General features: G+C 36.4%; 1 protein-coding gene and 1 long non-coding RNA gene across 8 annotated transcripts in view; both read right to left on the reverse strand.

The window, feature by feature from the left end:
• Positions 1-14,451, reverse strand: part of Phip (pleckstrin homology domain interacting protein) — a 115,510-nt gene that overhangs the window by 93,694 nt on the left and 7,365 nt on the right. The gene's annotated exons all lie outside the window — the stretch shown is intronic.
• Positions 6-6,190, reverse strand: Gm39382. Its single transcript, XR_870949.1, has 3 exons — positions 6,181-6,190; positions 2,315-2,319; positions 6-959 (listed from the first exon to the last, which is right to left on the reverse strand). It is a non-coding gene; the product is annotated as a predicted gene, 39382 (long non-coding RNA).

The raw sequence follows: 14,451 nt of genomic DNA on the forward strand, positions 1-14,451 counted from the left end.
TATTTTGTCAAAAACAGACACAGGCACCTATTATGTCCCACACACACACACGCACAAAAAAAATATTTGTTCTGTAATGTTAAGTAAAACAGTTTTTAAAATTACAATCTGTTTAGGTCAGTCAATACTCCAAGAAAATGTTCAGATTTTGTTAAGCTACTTATTTCACATTATCATTTACTAGATCAAGAAAGAAAAGTGCTATAAATTACTGTAAACTAATGTAAAGGATTCTATAAATTACCATGATGTCAATACTAAACAATGATGAACAGTCAGTTTCAGGGCTGAGGTTGATAGAGCTTGCCTAGGAAGCATGAAGCTCTGGGCTTCTCTCTCACACTGTATACCTGGGATCTGGTAGTTCACACTGTATACCTGGGACCCCGTAGTTCACACTGTATACCTGGGATCTGGTAGTTCACACTGTATACCTGGGACCCGGTAGTTCACACTGTATACCTGGGACCCGGTAGTTCACACTGTATACCTGGGACCCGGTAGTTCACACTGTATACCTGGGACCCGGTAGTTCACACTGTATACCTGGGACCCGGTAGTTCACACTGTATACCTGGGACCCGGTAGTTCACACTGTATACCTGGGACCCGGTAGTTCACACTGTATACCTGGGACCCGGTAGTTCACACTGTATACCTGGGACCCGGTAGTTCACACTGTATACCTGGGACCCGGTAGTTCACACTGTATACCTGGGATCTGTTAGTTCACACTGTATACCTGGGACCCGGTAGTTCACACTGTATACCTGGGATCTGGTAGTTCACACTGTATACCTGGGATCTGGTAGTTCACACTGTATACCTGGGACCCGGTAGTTCACACTGTATACCTGGGACCCGGTAGTTCACACTGTATACCTGGGATCTGGTAGTTCACACTGTATACCTGGGACCCGGTAGTTCACACTGTATACCTGGGACCCGGTAGTTCACACCTACAATCCCAGTAGTCTGCACATGCAGATCCTTCACTGGGGAAAGTCGAGGCCAGCTTGGGATGGAAACTCAGAATAACCCCCACCCCAGAACCTAAATAGATAGACAGACAGCATTATATGGTATATTTCAGTTGGATTTCCTAAAACTTAAGCAGCAACAACAAAACTCAATTAAAAAAAAAAAAAATCAGTGTTTTGAACCTGCTATTATAGCTCTAAATTAATTAAAAATTAAAAACAATTAGTATTTTTAGGGTCTCATTATACAAATTTTGGGGATTTTTAATATGCATATATGCTATACTAACTTTAGTTATTGTTTTTAGAGACAGGGTTTCTCCACTTAGCCCCAGCTGTTCTAGAGCTCACTATGTAGACCATATTGGCCTCAAACTAAGAGATCACTTGCCTCTGCCTCCCAAGTGCTAGAATTAAAGATGTGTCCCACCATGACCAACCATGCTAAATTTTTAATTTACCTAAATCCTTTCAAACAGTATGGGTAAAATTCTAACTGCTGCGTCATATAAGTTTCCACATCATTTGAAATCATAATGCTCATAATTTTTATTACTTCACCTTTCAATCCTCAAAATCCAAACTGAGTTAAATTAGAACAAATATATATTATCTTACAAGTTTACAATTACCTATCAAAGTTATGAAATATGTCCCATTGTAGCAGTGGTACTCTTAAACACGTGCTGAGAACCATGATGACTCTTCAGATAAAAACCATGACTAATAGTAAAACTTAAGTTTGCCTTTTATTGCCATTTTCTTTAGTGTGTGGTTGTGGTTTCCGTAAGCCACATACACAATTTATGACTTCACAACTACTGTGAAGACTAATGATCAAGTAGCCAGATGTTAAAGATCCAGGAAAAGGTAAATAAAAAAGCAATCTCCTTCATAAATTTACTTTAAAAAAAGTGTTTCAGCCAGGCAGTGGTGGTGCACGCCCTTAATCTCAGCACTTGGGAGTCACAGGCAGGCGGATTTCTGAATTCAAGGACAGCCTGGTCTACAGAGTGAGTTCCAGGACAGCCAGGGCTACACAGAGAAACCCTGTCTCAAAAATAACAAAACAAAACAAAAAAATATTTCATAGATGTTACTTGTGATAACATGAAATTAATATTACTGGCATTTAATAGGTTTCTAATATATTAAATGATAATGGCAAACACCAGTAGAGTACACTGCACATAAACAAGTGAATCACCATGATTTGTATGGTTGAGAAGAGGCCTTAATTAAGCCCAAGCCTGAAAGTATTTCATCCACTGAGTAATCCTAATATGAATTTCTTAATTCATATTAAGGGAATATAAATAGATAAATCTTTTTACTGTATCTCATATTATCTTTTATATTCTTTTTATATTCCCTTCCTTGGTGCTGGAGATAGAACTCAGGGCCTTAAGCACACTCAGCAAGCACTCTACCACCAAAATACACCTCTAGGTTTTATTACACTCTGAAGACTAGTGTAAACATTTTTCAGTGTTGGCTAATAAAAATCTTTCTAAATTGGAGTGCATAAGAGAAACAAATCCTACTCTAGAAATATTCCTGTTGTGAAGATAATGTGGTATTGTCACACTGATAATTAAAAACATCAGAATCTAGAATAGATAGATAGACAAACAGATAATTAAGTAGGTAGATTGATTGTTCAAAAGGCTTGGCAGAATAAATACCTTTAGAAAAAAAGAACTTTAGTAAAATATGCATTAAAAATTATGTACAGCTGGGCAGTGGTGGCACACGCCTTTAATCCCAGCACTTGGGAGGCAGAGGCAGGCGGATTTCTGAGTTTGAGGCCAGCCTGATCTACAGAGTGAGTTCCAGGACAGCCAGGGCTATACAGAGAAACCCCGTCTTGAAGAAAACAAAACAAAACAAAACAAAAACCAAAACCAAAACAAAATAAAATTACGTAAAATACACCTTTCTGGCCAGTGTCAGTTATACTTCCGAGGAACTAGATAAACCTGTTTTTAATGTTGTTTAGCCTGTAATTTCTCTAACTTGCTTAGCTATTGCACTATTTTCTCCTTGGTATCTGTCATACTCAGAACATACTTTAGGAAACACTAATGAGTAGTAAGTTAAATTATCTTTAGTGTTTAGAAGAAAATAAAACAAACTAAGAGATTTTTAAAATTATATTTATACTTTTTTTTTTGCTTGGTCCCAGAAAATTCTGGATCCTGCATACAAGGCATGAGTACAGTTAGCAAAGTTACCTAGCTCAAAAGATTTTGAGTGTTCTCACAATTCTATGATAAATGTATCAGGTGACAGATGTCCTAAACACTGATTTATAACCATATAATGTATATGCATCTATCATTGCACTTTACCTCATAAAGAATTACTGTGTTGACTAAAAATAAAATTATGCCTGGGAATTTGGTTCAGCAGACAACAGTACTTGCTGAACAAGCAAGGGATGGGGAGCAGAGTTCAAATCCCTAGAGTCCAAATAAAAATGTAGGGGTTACACATGCTTATAATCTCAACACTGAGAACAGGGATAGAAGACTGCTGGAGCTTTCTGATGGCCAGGCTCTTGTCTTTGAATCAGCAGAAGACTGTTTCAAAGGACCAAGAGTGATATGATAGAACAGAACACCCACAATCATCCGTATCCTATGCATGCACTCATGGGAGGATGGACGGAAGGACAGACGGACAGACAGACGGACACACACACACACACACACACACACACCCCTTAAATTACAAAAAATAACTAAAATTTAAATGAAAAGGCTTAGAATATTTATAAGGTACCTTTTGGATCAAAAGTACATAATTATTGTCTTAAAAAGTTTTTCAAATTTGTATTGTGTCTCTGTGTGTACACACGTGTGTGCGCACTTGCAAAGACAAGAAAGTATTGGATCCCCAGAACTGGAGTTACATGTGGTTATAAGCTGCCTTGTGCAGGTAATGGAATCTCAACTCAGGTCCTCCACAAGAGCTACAAATGCTCTCAAACACTGAGCCCACATGTAAGTATTTTAATGTGACTTCTAAAACTGCTCAAAATTCCTTTTCAATTTTTCATTTTAGCCAGATGTAGTTCATTATTTGTTAACTTTAGTTTATAATGGACTTTTGAAGCTTTCTTTGATAATATAGAATATCCTAATTTCTCAAACTGAACTTTCACTTTCAAGTTAGAAAAGATGTATTCAGTTCTTAGATGCCATGCTTTCTCCAGCTTTGAGGTATTAAATATAGAAACTGAGTTGTCTACTGGAAATCTTTTCTTTATCCACCCACTTCCACACCTTACTTTCCTCCTGTACTTCTCTGCCTTCCAAGAGCTGTTCAAACCACCTCAGCCTCTTCTCTTTGCACATTTGTGTTCATTTGAAGTTTCAGTTTCCGTTTCTCTTCAAGGGCCTTAACACTTTGTAGCATGTACATATTTTACCTCAATGAGAATCTAATACTAACTATAATCCTCATCGGAAATCCATTCCACAGCTCGTTATCTGGGATTCCAGAAGACCATATACCGTATTGGAATCATCAACCAATTTGTCCCATGTCCCATGTAAGACAGAGGATTAGAGCTGTTTGACTGTCTACAAGGTACTAAGAGTTCTTCAAGGGGTTAAATGATGATTTAGGTAAATGAACATATTAACAGTAACAAAAAAAAATTGTTGACTTTGCCACTATTCAATCTGAAAACATTGTAGTAGCACCTATCCTAGTGCATAATAAAGACAGAACAAAGTAGTATTTCACTTTATACATTTTAATGCTTTATCTAACAGTTTCAAACATTTTTGTCACAGAAAATTCTCCAAACCAAATTCTAAATGAGAAAGGGAAGTACTAGTACTATCAAAGTATTCTTACATAAGTAACCCTGGAGAACGGGTATCTCAGTGTTTTCATTGTCATTGTTTCTCTTCAGCAGTCTGTAAGCTGTTATCACCAAAAGTGTGTGTTCAGGGGTAGAGTGGGGTAAAGACAAACTTTCTTTCTATAATGAGCAGAGTAAAAAATGCTGTTTTAGACATGTAAAAAGAGCTTAGTCAGGATCTCCACTACGCCCAAGGCTGTATCTGAGAGCCAGAACTCAATGGCATGACTAACTCAAGAACCACACACAGTCCTAGAACCCCATGATGACCACTGGAGAGTATATAAGCAGAGACCATAAGCCATGCTCTGCTCTGCACATCTGGAGATGCCCTGCAGCTGGAGTCTCCCAGAGTCCTGATCCTCAAATCACAGACTTCTATTAGAGACTGAACCTAACAATCAGCTAATACCTTTGGCACAGGTGAGCAGCCTTGGAGAAGATAGGCTTAGGACCTCAGTTAGAAATTTAGAGTGAAAATTTTGTATAATAAAATGCACCTTTTGTTATACTGTGTATGTCTACCTTCTTGTTTGAGACAATGTCCCAAGGCATAAGCTCTTCTTTTCCATACTCCCTTTCTCACTTACTGGAAGTTGGGGGGGGGGGGGGGTTCATCCCCATCAAATCCTTAAAGCTACAACTGAATCTTATTCTGCTTTTGAGCACAATTGTTCCCTTTAATACATAAGATCTAAATTTTCTACCTATGCTTTCAATCCTGACTTCAGAGAAATCCCAAAGATAAACTAGTCCTCCTTATATTTCAAGTTCTTCTCAACTATATCTCCTTACTACTCATACCTACATTAAACATGATCATGTTCCTTCTTAGTGAAACCCTCAAATCCTGCCTGACCTGTTCTCTATTTCCTTTCAGTTGTAATCATTCAGATGTTTCCACTGCTTGCCTCCTTAAGCGTATGTTTAAGTAGTTTAGTTCCAGTCTCATTTCTTCCCTCACTTTTTTGACTAAGTCTAAAACAACTGTCATTTGCATAAATCTGATTCAAGTTATATCACTTTTTGAGATACCATTTTAGAAATAAAAGGCAGGCAAGGCATTGTTAGAGTGAGGTTAGTTGTAAAAGGACAATGTACAAGATCCCTGTACTTGGCTATGGTCTTAGATAAATGAAATGTTCTTGGTATTGCACCTGTTGTATAATAGTCAACTTTATTTGAACTATACTGCAAGTTATGCATTACATATAAGTCATTTATTAGGAGAAAAATTAAGTTAATCACATAGAATGTAACACACAGGCGCACACCCACCCACACACACACACACTTACACGTACACAAGTAAGCCAGGGTGGGAACACCTGGGATCCTGACACTCAAAGTCAGTATCATCACCATGGCTTTGTAAAATGTTCTCAGTGGACCTCAGTGTGCATAGGCTCCCTCTGCTTTCTCTTGCCTATGAGCCCACAAGTGTCTTAATATAAAATTTTATTAAAAACGTAGTATTGAAAGTAGGATCCCAAGTTTATTTAGTTTCTCCACGGGGTGGGGGTGGGGAATCTTTATGCCATTCTTCATAATTTAACTGTAAAGATTAAAGAATGGCAAAGAAATGTAAGGAAACTGCACCGATGCCATAGGTAAAGAAAAGTAGTGAATCTGTCTAACTAAATCTACCTCAGAAACAGGAATGAGCTAACCCAGCTTAGGTCTGCAGCCCCCAGCACTGGTTACAGCACTGTTGCCTTCTCACAATATCCCCTCCCCCAGTCACAAAAGCTTGAGCATTATAAACTTACAACTAATAAGTAAAATCAAATCTTCTAAATTAGATTAACTACTATTTACAAAATAGTAGTGTGAATTCCTAGATTTTCATGATTTCCTTATAAAATGCTTCACAATAAATACAGAACCCTCAAAATCAATCTTAGAAGTCTACTTATAAAGTACTTGGAAAGAAACACAACATGAATGATTTAAAGATTTCAGTCAACCATAAGAACACATTTAGGTAATTCAGCTGGTTTTATCAATACAGTATCTGTCAGTTAAAGAAAATACAAATATTTCTAACTTTATTTATTTAAAATCTGATTGTTTTGGTAAAACAGTCTTAAAGGTTCCTCCATACACAGTTGGGGTACTCTATTCGAATTAATTTAAAACACCACAAAATGACTTAGAGTAACACGTTGAGTTTTAAAAATCAAATCGTATTTACTAAGCAAAAGTTGTAAAATAAATTATCTCTCAATATGTTAAGAATATAATCTAAAATTTTATTATTCTGATGAAGTTACTTTCTAATGGATAGGAAAAAAAACCCTTAAATTGCTCACTCTTAAAACAGTCCATGTAAAACCAGAGCATCCCATTTCATGCTTCGTTATGTGTCAGTCTCAGTACTCATTTAGAGACAGTCAAGTCTTACGTTTCCAAACTGCCTTCCATCCAAAAGTAAACTGAAGCAAACTGACTCAGCTCACAGTAGTCATTTCTTGCATTGTTATAACCTTTCCCAAGTTATCTATCTCCTCCCTACCCATGCCAGAAACCCAGTGTGCCATGCTAGCTGGAGCAGAACCCGACTTCCTTTGGGACTGTGTCTTTAACATGCTACTATCAACAGAAATGTTCTGACAAATCTCATTAGTTTCATTTTAAACTAAGCAGAGGATATACCAGACTACGTTAGTGCTTAGCTTTCCTAATATCAAAGCTTAGTCACCCGTGAAAGCTCCAAGACTGCACATGCATATGTACTGCGTCACTAAAGGTAACCACGCCTAGAGACAAATGATGACTACCTCTTAAGCGGGAACCAAAAGGTCTCAAATCTGTATAAAGGACTGGCCACTATTCATTATTTTGGACTTATAATACCTTATATTCTCAAATTCCACAAATAAAAGTTTAATTTTCTCCGTATCACAGAATGCTTATACCCTTTTATAATCCACATGCTAAATACCTTATTAATTGCAAAGTAATTTATAAACTTTTGCTTTTACATATTAATTTAAAATGACTTCTCAAAAGAATTTTTCAAAAAGGTTTACTCATGTCAACAAAATATTCTCTCAAACAAAATATGAAACTGAAAACATTGTAATTTTCAGATTTCCTAAATTTGACAGTCTTTATCACTTTTAGATATAATTACAAAAGTAACTTAAAAATTCCTACTGGCTGGGCACTCAGGGGGTGAGGAGAGGCAGAGGCAGAGGCAGGTGGATTTCTGAGTTCAAGACCACTCTGGTCTACAGAGTGAGTTCCAGGACAGCCAGGATTACACAGAGAAACCCTGTCTCAGGGGAAAAAAAATCCTACTGAAATGATACTTTTTTATGCCCAATGTGCTCATATCTTCCTGAAGTCAGTAAAAATAAACAGAAATTGTCTGCTAATCGAGGTCACATGAGTTAGTATTAAGCATATTGTTCTGAGAATCCTGAAGTGCACATAACTATTCCTAAGAATAAATAAACAGAAATTGTCTGCTAATCGAGGTCACATGAGTTAGTATTAAGCATATTGTTCTGAGAATCCTGAACTGCACATAACTGTTCCTAAGAATGAACTCCCATTAGACTAGGCACTGCTCAAAACAAACTGCCCATATGCTGAAGTGCCACAAAACACATAGATAATAACAAAACTTAGGACAGAGAAAAATGCCTGCAGATAAACAATTTCCAGATTTAATCAACAAGGACAAAAACTTGTAGCCTATCTTTACAAAGAACCTCTAAATTGGTAAAAAACGACAATATTTAACCTAAAACTAACCTAAGAATTAATACAATTTTTGAATTATTAAATTGTCTAGAAGACATTCTCTTTAGTCTAAGAACAAAGGACTACGGCTTTAAAGGCCACAGACTTCTGACTACAAGGAGTCAACGTTAATTCTCAATCTCTCTCTATCAGAAAAAGAAAAGGCTTCATTTGTCTCTAATCCGCTCAGGGTAGGACTTCCCTCCTCTGCTTGTTTGTTTTTCCTTCTCTTGGAACAGGGAATTGAACCCAGGACCTCCTTCACACTATGTAAATGCCCAGCCACAGGAACTATAGAACTCCAGGCCTAGTTCAAGGTAACGCAACTACCCAAATATTTAAAGTTTGCTGTTTCACAGCAAGTCAGCCAAATTCACAGCAAAATACTTCTATAGACCTACTTAAGAAATTATTTATTGTTTTACAGTCACTGACCTTTTTTCTATGTCTTAGGGGTTTTTTTTTCACCTAAAAAGTACATTAGCAGTACTTTCTAAAGTTTCAAAGTAGCTTTTTAAAATAAAGTATTAGGGGCTGGTGAGATGGCTCAGCGGTTAAGATCACCGACTGCTCTTCCAGAGGTCTTAAGTTCAGGTCCCAGCAACCACATGATGGCTCACAACCATCAGTAACAAAACCTGATGCTCTCTTCTGGAGTGTGTGAAGACAGCTACAGTGTACTTACATATAATTAATCAATCAATCAATAAATAAATAAATATTAAAATAAAGTATTAGCTAGGCTGAGAAAGCTCTAAGTACATGTATCTCAGATAGAAATGCTTTCCTTATGGAAAACTACACTCCCACACAGTTCTACCTTTACTACTGCTTCTAAGGTAGCCAAGAGCAAACCCAACCCTACACCAACTACTATTTCCAGACTTTTAAAGTCAATTTGTCATCTATAAACCATCGCCATGCAGTTAGCAAAGGTACAATTCCACTACCCCTTTATGTCCACATCACCTTGCAATATAAGGATTGAGAATCTCATGTGGACTTATTTCATTTAAAATCTCCGTAGTTTGGGGGCATAAACTTAGTAAAGAACTGAGTTTGGTCCTCAAAACTCATGTTAAAAAATACCAGGCATCCCCAATAACTCCAGCACTAGAAGGACAAGCAGGTGGGTGGATCCCTGGTGCTTGTAACCTACTGTGAGAGTTGTAGGCCAGGGAAATTATCTGGGGAAAAAAAGTGGATGGTACCTGAAGAACACCCCAAGTTTGTTCTGACCACCACAATCACACATTCATACCCACATAGTAAGTACACATATAAATTTTATAAGTGCACCTAATTTGTAAAAAATGGATGATACTAAGCACCAAAAGAATAACTGTATACATTAAAAAGATGAAGTTTCTGTCCTTTAGCACATACTAATTTCCTTTATACCTACTAACACATTTTATCCCTCATTATAATTGTAGGTCATTTTAAAAGCTCAATTTTATAAACTACCAAGTAAAGCTTGGTATTTAATTGAAACTCTTAAATTACAATTTCAAAAATTAGCTAAAATTCATCACGCACATGCATGAAATTTTCAAAGAATTTAAAAATGAAAGAAAAAAAACCAGACATGCACAAAAACAAAACAAACAAGCAAACAAACAACAGTATAATGCTACCATTACCTAACTACCTTCTCAACTGCTCTCTCTCCCAAACTGGAAAAGACTTATATTCAAGTCTTCAAAGTACCCTCATACAGACCGGAAATTCCTAGTTTAAAGAAGACATCTATTACCTTACCACTTTCCTTAAGCTTATCTCTAAATTTTATCCAATAACTTTCACTTTAATCAGCATACTCATAACAAATATATGTATACCTACCTAGGGCATATACTTAATTAAATTCAATTAATAGCTCCTCTATTCATCTCTGAATTTGAAGTTACCAGTAACTTACTTATTTACTTACAAAGTGAAAAACAATTATTCAACAATACAAAGGTATTCTACAATGTGGCTACTCTCTCAAAAATCTTCATCTTTACAAGAAGTATTATAAAAACTCAGTTGTAAATGTGACATCTGGGCAAAGGGACCCTCATTGAAGAACTTTCCTCAGTCAGAGAAGCCTGAGGCTAAATATGTGAGGTGCCTTAATTGCAAATTGATGAGGGGCTAACTCACAGTGGGTGGTGGGCAGCCTAAGCAGTATAAGAAAAGTAGCTGAGCTGGGGGAGTAAATCAACAAACTGAGGTCTTAGTGGCCTCCCTCCAAAGACCTCTGACTCAGTTCCTGCCTCCAGGTGACTTCAGTTCCTCTGAATTCCCACAGAGATGAATTGTGACTTGGGAGTTCTAGGTGGAAATAAACCCTTTCCCCCCAAGTTGTTTTCTGTGAACAGAAACCAAAGTAGGCCAAATACCAAAGAATGGTACTATAAAAAGCATTTATTCGACTTCCAAACTGGCATGATTTCTATAGATTTAACTTTCCATTTTGGAAAGTTAAACACCAAAATGAATGCTAAGCACTTAAAAAACAAAGCACTGCTATTTCTAACTCAAAATCATATTTACAGATCATTTTCCATCCATGTTTTTACATACAGTTAGAAATAACCAAGACAAGAGTAATAAATTATAGAATTTGTTCCTATCACCTGCAAGCTAATTGTCACCTGGCTTCAAGACAACAGTCCACACCTCCTGACTTCTAATTCTTTCACTCTGACAAAAAGATTTCTAACGACATGCAATCAGTTTAAGAAAATGAAATATGGTTATTTTTAATAAAGCAAAATTATATATCAACAAATCAGCAAATATTAACTCAACTGAAAAGAATAACTTACAAATAAAATGTAATCAACACATCCCAAGTAAAAATGCTTCGACGACTTGCTTTAATAAAACAGCTAAGGAGACAACTGGGAAGGGGAACTAAAAAACTAACAATTCAGATACACAAGTAAGAAATGAGCCAAGTGGCTAATGTCTATAATCCCAACTAGGGAAGATGAGACAGGAAGACAGAGCACTAAAAGTCAGTATAGGCTGCAGCAGGTTCCAGACCACCCTAGGATGAGTGAAATCCCATTTTAAAAAACTGAAAATACTGTCCAAAAACCTTGTTAATCTGCAACAATTTGGTTGGAGTGAATACGTAGCTAGCTCACTGTGAAGTGCTTGCTCATCATCAAAGCATGCACAGAGCTGCTGGGTTCACATCCCACACTGCATAAAACATTCTGTAATCAGGACTCTGGGGGTGGAACCAAGAACACCAGAAGAACCAAGGTCAGTCTCAGCTACACACAGTTCAAGGCCAGGCTACCCAAAAATAAAATAAATAAATAAAATTTAAAAACCAAGAAACTTTTTTGGCCTAATACCTGGCTTCATCTAAAAGAGATCTGGCGAATATTTGAAAAATGTCCTTTACTTTAAAAAAAAAAAAAAAAAAAAACTAGGTTAACAAATAAAGTCTGAATAAACTTAAATCGTGCCAAAAACAATTATCCCATCAAATTCCATTCACTTTTACAAGAATGTTTTAAGTATTCCCACAGTTAATAATTCATCACATTCTTAATACCAAACACAAAATTTTCAGCTTGTTAAGAATTCCCTTTTTCAATCATATATTAAATAAATGTGTCAATTTTACTTTTCTAACTTACAAAACTTTCAAAACTGCACTAAACACTCCATTTTCCTCTAGGCCAAAACTGAATGACATTGGAATTCTATTTAGAAGCTATCAATGTTGATATTATTTTTAAACTCATTAAGTACAAACATTTCTCTTTCCTAAAGATTTTCTAGAAAATTCCAATTTCACATGTATCTTTCTGCTCATATTACTATCCAGTTTATCAGTTAATACTCCAAACCATTTTCAAGTAGAAGTTGAAACTACATTTTTAGTCACCAAATAATTTTAAATTAATTCTTGTTAATTCAATTTGATGTACAAAAAGAAAAACTTTTAAGTCATGAAACTGAATTAAGACACAGAATACTTAAGCAACTATGCATGTATTTACCAAAACAAATTTTTCATATGTACCAATATGCTCAAAAACATGACAATCAAAATGTTTTAAAGCTACCTAAAATCAAAATTAAAGTGACATAAAGTCAACCCATACTCTCCCACACCTCAGCATACAGCTTACTGGGTGTGAAAGCATTTCAAAGGGTGCCCTGTGTCCAGTGCAGTTCTATGCTGAGTAAATAAGAGGGCAGGAACCAAACACAAGTTCCAGTGAGAATTTTACCTGTCTTTAGAGTAAAGCCATCGTTAACTGCTGAGGTAAAAACCTCTTCACAAGAAAAATCACCTTCAAGCAAAACAGGTGGCTTTTGATAAATAACATACAGACAACCACAATTTATGAAGTTTGAAAAACTGACTACAAATACTTCATTTTATTACTATTTGGGCCTATGAACCACCTCTAAAATTAATTTCAGTAAACAAAGTGATATTCCTACACTGATTAACCATTCCCAGCATTTATTTGGTCAAAAACACTATTAGTTGCTTAGTTCAAAAAAACATAGCATTACTTAAAGATTCTTAAGTTAACAAGACTTTCATTTTCAATGACTTGGGATTTGTGGGATATTTAAAGAAAGGAAAAGATGAGTGTGGTTTAAAAAAAAAAGCTGTATCATTGTAACAGTATTTTTAGAGTTGTTTTCTTCTTAAACAGCCAGAAAGGCATGGAAATACACTGAAGATTTGTGTAAAAAGCATAAATGTAAAAATTACCAATACTGCAAATAGTAAACCCGGGAGTTTAGTTCAAATTTCAATCACTTTGGACCAAGTAACTGACTGAACTTCCCTAATTCGATATTGAAAATTAACTTGGAAGCATGGAAACGAAAACACCCTCCACTAGGTTTCTACGGCCTTAACAGTCACACGGTAACCAGTGGTTTATATTAAATCATAAAATGCACACACGAAAGCTATGCGACTCATATTCAAAACCAAGCAAAAGCTATCACAATCATGCCATGCCCTCAGAGACACTCATTCTGAACTACTAAAACTGCCTAACCCTACAGCCCTGAAAGCACTAGTAATCACAACTACCTCGAAGAGTCAGAAACTGATCTCAAACATTGTTGTCAGTGCACTGCCTAAATTTCAACTGCTCAATGGGCCCTGGTGAGACTGACTATGCAGCACACTCACACAAACAACTGTATCAACTTCTCTTAGGCAAAGAAGAGGCTGTGAAACCTGCAGCTCCTTTACTCAAGTAAACTAAGAGAACCTTACCATTCACCATACTCGTGTCAGCTCCACGTATGGAAAGCAACTGTTTGTAAATTATTGCCTTTGAAAACTCACCAACTATAAAAACATTGTTTTTCAATCAATTAAAGAAAAACATCTCAATATAAACAAAAACTTAAAAGCCAAGGTCCACCCCACGGCAACTATGCAGATAAAACCCACAATTCTTCAATGACCTCTATAAATGACTTTTAATAAAAGAAGGTAATATCCCCCAAGAATCTGCAAAATTGGAAAACGCCTATTAAAACTTCCAGGTTTATACTTCGGCAGATCTGTTTGTATAATGCACAATGTGCCGCTGGGTGACTACCATATCTATCTGAACGCCTCCAACCAAACAAAGATTAAAAAAAAATAAAATTAAAAATCTGGGTCTGAATCTACAGAAAACAAAAGACAGAGGAGAAGGGGGAAAAAAAATTTTAAAAAATCTTGCCAAGGTTCCTCCGCGGCTCAAAGGCCTTCTTGTGAAATGCTAATGCCACTTCGGAGCAGTTAGTCACCAGCTATTGTGTGGAGCTGGAGAAAGCTGAGCCGGCCGCGCGTGCAGAGCAAGCAAGGAGCTG

This window comes from Mus musculus, chromosome 9 (assembly GCF_000001635.26).
Source record: "Mus musculus strain C57BL/6J chromosome 9, GRCm38.p6 C57BL/6J".
Lineage (NCBI taxonomy): Eukaryota > Metazoa > Chordata > Mammalia > Rodentia > Muridae > Mus > Mus musculus.